Raw genomic sequence first — 8,946 nt, 5'->3', positions numbered from 1 at the left:
ACTCCTTTTCAGTGTAATGTCAGTCAAATTTGAGTTCTGAGACGACTCAACTCAATTGCCTGGTAATCAGTAATAGAATGTACTTTTGAAATATTACAAGCAGCAGGCTATTTCTACTTGTTTAATTTGAATGTAATTCAGTAAACACAAATCTAAATCAAATCAATGTAATATGTAAGTGTTGTGTATATAACTGGTATCCGTCTAAAATACACACAGTAGATAGCAACAGATGTAAATAAATGTGTATCAAGAGTTCTGTATCAATAAACTATTAAAATTTGTCTAATTTCTTATGTCAAATGCAACAGATCAGTTGATTTTAATTCAGTGTAAACAAATTCAATTCAGCTCACTCAGTTGAGCATGAAGTATTAGGGAAAAGTCTAAACAAATATGAGTGCTTTCAGCATCAGTATTCTACCACCTGTTTACCATTCACCAGTCAGGTACGTTGTTCTGCTGACAGGATACGGCTGCTTCAGATGTGTCGAGTTTCTTCTCCTTGGCAACTTTTAATAAACACTTTGATATGGCTATTCAGATCAAACAAATGGATTCTACTCAGACTGTTATTAGCGTGGATCTGCAACAATCAGAATTAACTTATGTATAAAATTCTCAATAGTTTAAATATAATTCAGTACACACAAGTCTAAAGAACTCTAAACAGTCTAAACAATTAAATATATGTAGTTAACTCAGTTCAATATTCTTTCTATTCAGATTCAATATTAAAGTACTCAGTAGTTCTGTAGTCTATGAATAGCAATTCTTTAAATTCTGTCTGGATACAGATTAGTGCTTTTCAAATCCTGCCAAATGCAGTGGGAGCACAGTTAGCAACAGAGAGAGTGTGAAAGAGAGAGAGAGAGAGAGAGAGAGAGAGCAAACGAATTCAGAGAGAGACAATTCGGTGTAATGGGGTGTGAGTGCAATCAGACAATGCAATCAATATAGTGAACACCAAAGCAATGTATCAAAAGGTGCAAATCTCAAAATCGTTTTTCAAAGCAGTTTCTCAAAGCAGAATCTCAAATTGTGTCACACAATGGTAGAATGTCATCCAAAATTAGATAGAGTGGGATAGACTAGAGGAGAGAAAGATAGAATAATCCAAAATTTAGATAGAGCAGTATAAGGGACAGAAAGAGAAGAAAATCCAAAAAAAGACAGAGCGGTATAGACTAGAGGGATAGAAAGATGGAACGTGTATAGAGGTGCAACTGGAACCAGCGGCAGCAGCAGCAGCACACCTGTAAGACAAGAAGAAAAAATTCATAAGACACGGTTGTTGAGTAAAATAATTGAAATTAACAAACCAGTACCTGTAACACTTGTTCATAGATGCACGGCTAAAAACAATGTTGTTCTCCTTGAACAAGGGTAAACTGTACGATTAGATGCCTGTCAGCTTACATCCAGTTTGGGTTAATGCTGTACTGATGTTTGAAAAGGTTTACAATGTCAACTGTGCAATGAACATGAAACAGACATAGCCTACTGTGGTGTACAGACCTGTCAGAAACAAATCAGAACAAGTTAATATGCACATCTGTCATGTATCTCTATAGCCCTACAGCCTATTTACAGTAATTAGGCAAGGTTTACAATTAGGAGTGAGCGTAGTCTTACAAACCAACTACAGCATCCACTGTGGACAATGGGCTCTTTATATGCTTGTCAGATTACTCTAAAATTGTATTAGGAAAACTGTGGATAATTTCATAAAATATTGTGTTATGTTCCACTGACCTTATTTTGACTGTAGACTAATAGAAAGACACAGAATAAAATCACTGAAAACAAATTCTGAATTGCCACGTTTTTTCTTGTTGTATTTGCTGAGTATTGATTGAAATTTGTTCAATGAGCAATACCACTTAAATGTTTGCACTGCACACACTCAAGAGTCCAAGTTTTAAGGCAGTTGCTTAAAGATTTTGGTCAACTCCCTTGACTTTTTGCACACTTTGTTATGACAAAATATATATATTTGGGATTCTTGTGTTTGAGTACTGTCCACTATACACTCTAAAATACTATTACTACATTAGAATATACAAACTATTGCAGTGATACTACAGGTGCTGAAATCCCTATTTTCTAAGAATTTGTTTTGGTACTTTGCTTTGGTACTGTAAAAAGTGTGAACTTGCTGATGAGGGTAGCTCAGGACAAATCGACAATCTCTGTGAGAGTGAGAAAGAGAGAGATGGGTTAGACAAAAGCAGCTGATCAGAGCAAATTGCCACAGCAACATCACAGCAGGGACACAACTATCCATACAGCGTGGCTTGTTGTGTGTTAAGGTCCAACATTAACAGTTAGACATACAGTATATACTCTCCCTCCTCCTCACCATTACAATATCAAAGGGCTTCTTAGCAGCCACATTATGAAACAAATTAAATCAACAACGGCACTGGTTTGACCTTTGACCCCTGTGTGAACGGGGAAAAATGCCCACAAAACCTGAGTAAGGAAAAAAAAAAAGGGAGAAACCTTGGGAAGGCTACACAAAGCAGGATGTGAGAGAGTGGGCAGACTGAAATCAATAGAATAAACCCAAAACTGCCCTGCAGCACAAAGATCACATGTGTGAATCATAACATGAGTGGCAACCTAAAATTAACTCACCTTGAGGATGTGATCACCAGAAATGAAATCTGTGAACAAAGGAGGAGGAAAAAAAAACACTTAACTTTACCACTAAGCAGTCACAAACAAAAACAAAAACACCTAAGCAATTCAGAAAAAGTATAATTGTCATAGTAAAAACCACCATCAAAACACATAATGACATATTAAAATACTACATTAGAATATACAAACTATTGCAGTGAGAGTATAGGTGCTGAAATCCCTATTTATTCTAAGGATATATTTGGGTACTGCACTGTAACCAGCAGTATTTAATGTTGAAGGTAAAATGTAGAGAATGTTCCTGTTCACTTGATTGGAACTACTTTAAAACACACGTGAACACACTGCATACTCACACACAGAGCAGGAGTCTCAGCAACGGCAATCTGTAAATACAGGGTAAATACAAGAGCAATGAGACATTGACACACCCCAGAGCTGTCAGAAGACAAAGCTGTTGAAAAGAGGCAAAATTACTGTAAAGCATGAACATTCATAACTCAAAAACTACAAATCCTATCACTCAAATATTTACACATAAGAAAGCAGTGTGCTGGAAGATAACCACCACAACTGCATTGCAAAGAAAATTGAGGGGATGAAATACGAACATGTATGCAGGCATAGATTTTTGCCCTGTTTTAAATGGTATTGCAAGGGATTTACAAGGCAATGTAAATCCCTTGTAAAGTGATAGACATATGCTAAGAGGTTATTGATTAGTTCATGAATTTACCACTAAGCAGTCACAAAAAACACCTAAGTAATTCAGAAAAAAAGTACAATTGTCATAGTAAAAACCACCATCAAAACACATGACATATCAAAATACTACATTACAATATACAAACTATTGCAGTGAGACTATAGGTGATGAAATCCCCATTTATTCGAAGCATATATTTGGGTACTGCACTGTAACCACAAGTATTTCATGTTGAAGGTAAAAAGTAGCGAATGTTTCTGTTCACTTGATTGGAGCTACTTTAAAACACACATGAACACATCCTCACCCACAAAGCAGGAGTCTCAGCAAGGGCAATCTGTAAATACAGGGCAAATACAAGAGCAATGAGACATTTACACACACCCCAGAGCTGTCAGATCACAAATACAGGCTAGTCTTCTCTTACGTTTAACTAGTCTCAAATATCTTTATCTGTATCATCTCAGTGACAATGAAAAAACACCACCCGGTTTATCTAAAAAAATTTTGGCCAGGTTACTATGTTGTAGCTTTAATTGGCCGCTATTTTTACATCTGTTTTTTCAAACTAATGCAATTTCTAGCTATGACCGATAAGATAGCCACATTAACGTTAGCCCGGTTAGCTAGTGAAGTGGTCAACCTTGGTTGTCGACTGGAAATAACTTGTCAACAATGCTAACTAACATTATTAACGTTAACGTTACATAAAGAGTAATGTCAGTCTCTTGCTAGCTAAGCAGGCTAACGTTAACACTGGGCAGTTGACGTTTTCAAAGCAGTCTTCAACGCTACCAACCTAACATTAATGTCTGAAAGCTGTCGCTTGTCTCAGTTAGCAAGTAATGTTAAATCTAATGACATTTTAAAAACAGAAACAATGTCTCAGCCTACATTGGACCAACATAGCGGTAAAATGACCGTTAAGTTGGCCGATAAAGCGACGTTGCCCTCACCTTCTCTTACCAAAACACAAATGATATTTTTCTAACCGTCACAGGCAGCTTTTACACGTGGTGCGTTCAGGTGAACTGGGAAATGGGAGACTTCCAGCTTGTCAAAGCCACTCGATGCACACAGACGCTACATGCGTTAAGCTCACCAGAATATCAATGAATACAACTTCCGGTTTAGGCTTTCAGCCTTCAAAATAAAAGCCATAAAGTTTAAACCTTAAAATATAGATTTAAACAGATTTATTTTTATTTATTCATCAAATCCAATACGTGTGTGTGTGTGTGTGTGTGTGTGTGTGTGGCCCCCTACGTGTGTATGAAAGTGGAGAAGTGCAGACAGCAGCATTAGGAGAGCTGCATTAGGAGAGAAGTAGTAGAAGTAGTAGTAGTAGTAGCAGTAGTAGTGATAGCAGTAGCAGTAGTAGTAGTAGTATTAGAGGTAGCAGTATTAGACGTAGTAGTAGTAGCAGTAGTAGTAGCTGCAGTAGCAGTAGTAGTGGCAGTAGTAGTAGCAGCATTAGAAATAGTAGTAGTAGTAACAGTAGTAGTAATACTAGTAGCAGTAGTAGCAGTAGTAGTAACAGTATTAGAAGTAGTAGTAGTATTAGAAGTAGTAGCAGTAGTAATAGTAGCAGTATTAGAAGTAGTAGTAGTATTAGAAGTAGTAGCAGTAGTAATAGTAGTAGTATTAGAAGTAGTAGCAGTAGTAATAGTAGCAGCATTAGAAGTAGTAGCAGTAGTAATAGTAGCAGTATTAGAAGTAGTAGTAGTATTAGAAGTAGTAGCAGTAGTAATAGTAGCAGTATTAGAAGTAGTAGTAGTATTAGAAGTAGTAGTAGTAGTAGAAGTAGCAGTAGTAGTACTATTAGCAGTAGTAGTTTTAGCAGTAGTAGTAGTAGTATTAGAGGTAGTAGTAGTAGCAGTAGTAGTAGAAGTAGCAGTAGTAGCAGTATTAGAAGTAGTAGTAGTAGTAGTAGTAGCTGCAGTAGCAGTAGTAGCAGCAGCATTAGAAATAGTAGTAAGTTGATTACAGTTGAAAGAAAGTTGAAGAAGTTGAATTGTAGTAAAATGAAGTGAAAAAGTTGAATTGGAGCACTAATGCTGACCAAACGTACCTAACTGAAAAACTACAAATCCCAGCACTTAGATATTTACATTGTGAGAAAGAGTAGGACTGGCTGAACATTTTAATGTGTAATATATGCATGTAGTCTTAAAGTTGTGGACATTGTGATAGTTCAAATATGTGTAAGCAGAAAAAATCTGCTCATAGGAGCCAAAAACTGAACAGCACTAGTGTTGAACAAACCATCATAGCTCAAAAACTACAAATGCTACCACTTAGATATTTACATTGTCAGTGACAGAAGAAGTAGCTGAACAGTGTGATATATAATATATGTATGTAATGTGAAAATAGTGGAAACTACATCAGTTTAAATACTGAATGTGCAAGAAGAAAAAGCTGTTTAAAGTAGGCAAAATTACTGTAAAGCACTAGTGTTGAACAAACCATCACAGCTCAAAAACTACAAGTGCTATTACTTAGATATTTACATTGTGAGTGACAGAAGGAGTAGCTGAACAGTTTGCTTTAAAATATATGTATGTAGTATGAAAATTGTGGGAATAGTGACAGTTTAAGAATGTGGAAATGACAAAGCTGTTTAAAAGTTAGATAGGGGCCGTAAAACACAGTTTTGCACTAGTGTTGAACAAACCATCATAGCTGAAAAAGTCTAAACACTATGACTTAGATATTTACATTGTGAGTGGCAGAAGGAGTAGCTGAACAGTTTGATGTGTAACGTAGGGTTGGGCGGTATCCAATTTTTGACACCGTTAAACCTTCCCCAAATTTTCCCGCGGTATACGGTATTACCATCTGATAAAAAATCACATTGTATGGCTTGGAGGGAGCCGCCAATTCCAAATGATGAATTTATGTAGTCGCTGCTATACCGTTTCCTGCCACAAGGTGGCTGCAGTGCACTTCAACTGTGATTTTCACACGACAAAAATGTGATACATGTTCCAGTTTTATTCTCTGAACAACATCAGAAACGGAATAGCAAACGTTGCATATTTACAACAGAATATTGAAACAATAACAACAAAACATGTACAAAATTAACAACATGTCATCTATCTTTATTTCTAATTCCCTCTGTTTGATAAGTATATTTGCTCCTATTTTAGTACGAAGCCTCCTTGTTTTCTGATCTGCTTCTGTTACGGTACGTTAGGTAGACGTTTTTTTGTTACTGCAATGCATTACGATAATTACGGTAATCGACGACGGCATGCTCCAGAGACTTCCGCCGGCCGAGCCGTCTTGTGGCACTTGTACGTTACTGCAAACTACAGTTACAAACAGGCACCAGGAGTTTACCAGTATCCACCGTTGTTTGCATGTAAGCTGAAGCTAACTGAAGCTAACTGAACCTGGGCACCGATGTGTTCCCGGTGATCCGGCCGAGATTTCGGCGGGGGTCCGGGGCTTGGATCGGGAGGATCAATGCGGGCCGTGGGCGCGGTGGAGAGGCAGCGGCGGAGAGAGGAGACGGACACAGTCCAGCCGTGTACTAGGTTTTGACCTAGTTTTTTCCCCCGGCCTGTATTTGAGGCCGGCCTTTATTTGTTCGTGTCGACCACAGCCCCGGCCATTATCGGAGACCCGGCTTTTAATTCACTACAGGCCACTATTAGAGGAAATACGGTATTTACTTTTTCCAGCTTGAGCAGGGCACGTAACGGACTTACAACTTTGCCTGCGGTGCTGAACACCCGCTCTGATGGTGAGCTTGTGGCACACGCGCACAAGTACTTTCGGGCCACCCTCGACATCAGCAGAAAGCGGCTGGTTCCATTTGACTTCCACCAGAGAAGGGGATCTTCGTCTCCGTGAATCACAGGCTCGCGACAATAGGCATTCGTCTCTGATTCTGCTTGCTCCTCTATGGTGCCGAGTCCGACGGGACCTGCCGCGCCCGCCGCATCAGCTTTTTTTTGCAAGAGACTGCCCAAAGTTATCTTTTTTTTCGGGGGTGCAGGTTGGGCATCTCTCTCCTCTTCTTCTGCCAGAAATTTTTTTATGACGGTAATGAAACGGACACCGTTGCTATTTTCAAATACCCCGGGATACCGTATTACCGTATTACCCTAGTGTAACGTGTATATAGTGTGAAAATTGTGGGAGTCATGACAGTTTAAGAAATTTGAATATTTAGTTAAAAATCACAGCATCTGAAGTCTGAAGAGTAGCTAGAGTGGGGATGACATCACACACTCTAGCAAGCTGAACATTCCACCATTCATTTCTATTGGGAAAAAATTCCCGTTTAAACGTAAATAGCGGAAAAACTAAACATCGGAACGCTTAGAAAAGTAATAGCACGCTATTCCCGAACATGCTGAACGTTTGAGAGTTGGAACCGCATCGATAGCTCAAACGGTTCAAGCCGCATTAAAGTTTAAAAAAGTGTCCGGAAGAATAAAAAGAAGTTGAAGATATTGAAAAATAATAATAAGTAAGACGGATAACAATAGTTTGCTTGCTGAAGCAAGCACACTAAATAGTTTGCTTGCTGAAGCAAGCACACTAATAAGTAAGATGGATAACAATAATTTGCTTGCTGAAGCAAGCACACTAATAATAAGTAAGGAGAATAACAATAGTTTGCTTGCTGAAGCAAGCACACTAATAATAACCTTTATTTGTATAGTACCTTTCATACACAACATGCAGCTCAAAGTGCTTTACACCAATAAAAGGCAGATAAGAGACAGATAAAAAGATAAAATTCATATAAAAGAACAAGCAAGATGCATTGCATAAACAATTATTGACAAACTCTGTTCTGTTTCTGATGTCTGACAACCTCCCGGGTGTTCAGTGATGATTAGGAGACACCATGCTAAGTGGCTCACCAGTGCTAATTAACTTAATCTTTTTAAATATCTTAACGTGTGTTTTGAGTCTAGATAGGAGCCAGTTTGCCTCTTACATTGCTGGTAGTGGACCCAGGTAGAGAAACGTGATTTGTAAAGTGATTTCATGTGCCGGTTGGCACCTTCAGCAAGATGACATGATTAAACATAAGTAGAATTAAACCTTGCTGGCCATTTCTGCAAAATAGCTGATCATTTGTCAGCTGTTTGGTGGCTTGAAACAACACCTTTTCTTATACTCAAATAAATTGAACATGATTCACCTCATAAAAGTTGGCCTTGCTGCAGGGCTGCTTCTGTTGAAATGCATGAGATTGTTATACATATATTTTTGTTTTTGTTTATTGTAATAATGAGCATATGAACTTTTAACTATGAGAAATTATGTGCTGATACTCTCTGCAGGGAGCATGCTGCTTAAAGCAAAACTTGATGATGTCCAAAAATGTGTTAGAATAACAGTGTTGACAACTGTAACTAACTGACATTAACTTTATGCAAAACCTAGACTCCGCCCAGTCATCTCCTCTTCAACCGCCATCTCCCGAAGCTGTGGAGACCTCGTTGAATATTTGAAAAGGTGAGAAACAAAAATGGTTTAGCTAAATTAGTTGACTGTTAAATTGACTAAATATGCCACGTATAAGTCAATTTAACAGTCAACTAATTTTAGCCAAACTTCAATGT

Source organism: Centroberyx gerrardi, chromosome 2 (genome assembly GCF_048128805.1).
Source record: "Centroberyx gerrardi isolate f3 chromosome 2, fCenGer3.hap1.cur.20231027, whole genome shotgun sequence".
Classification (NCBI taxonomy): Eukaryota; Metazoa; Chordata; class Actinopteri; order Beryciformes; family Berycidae; genus Centroberyx; species Centroberyx gerrardi.
Note: the sequence above shows the minus strand (reverse complement) of the source record.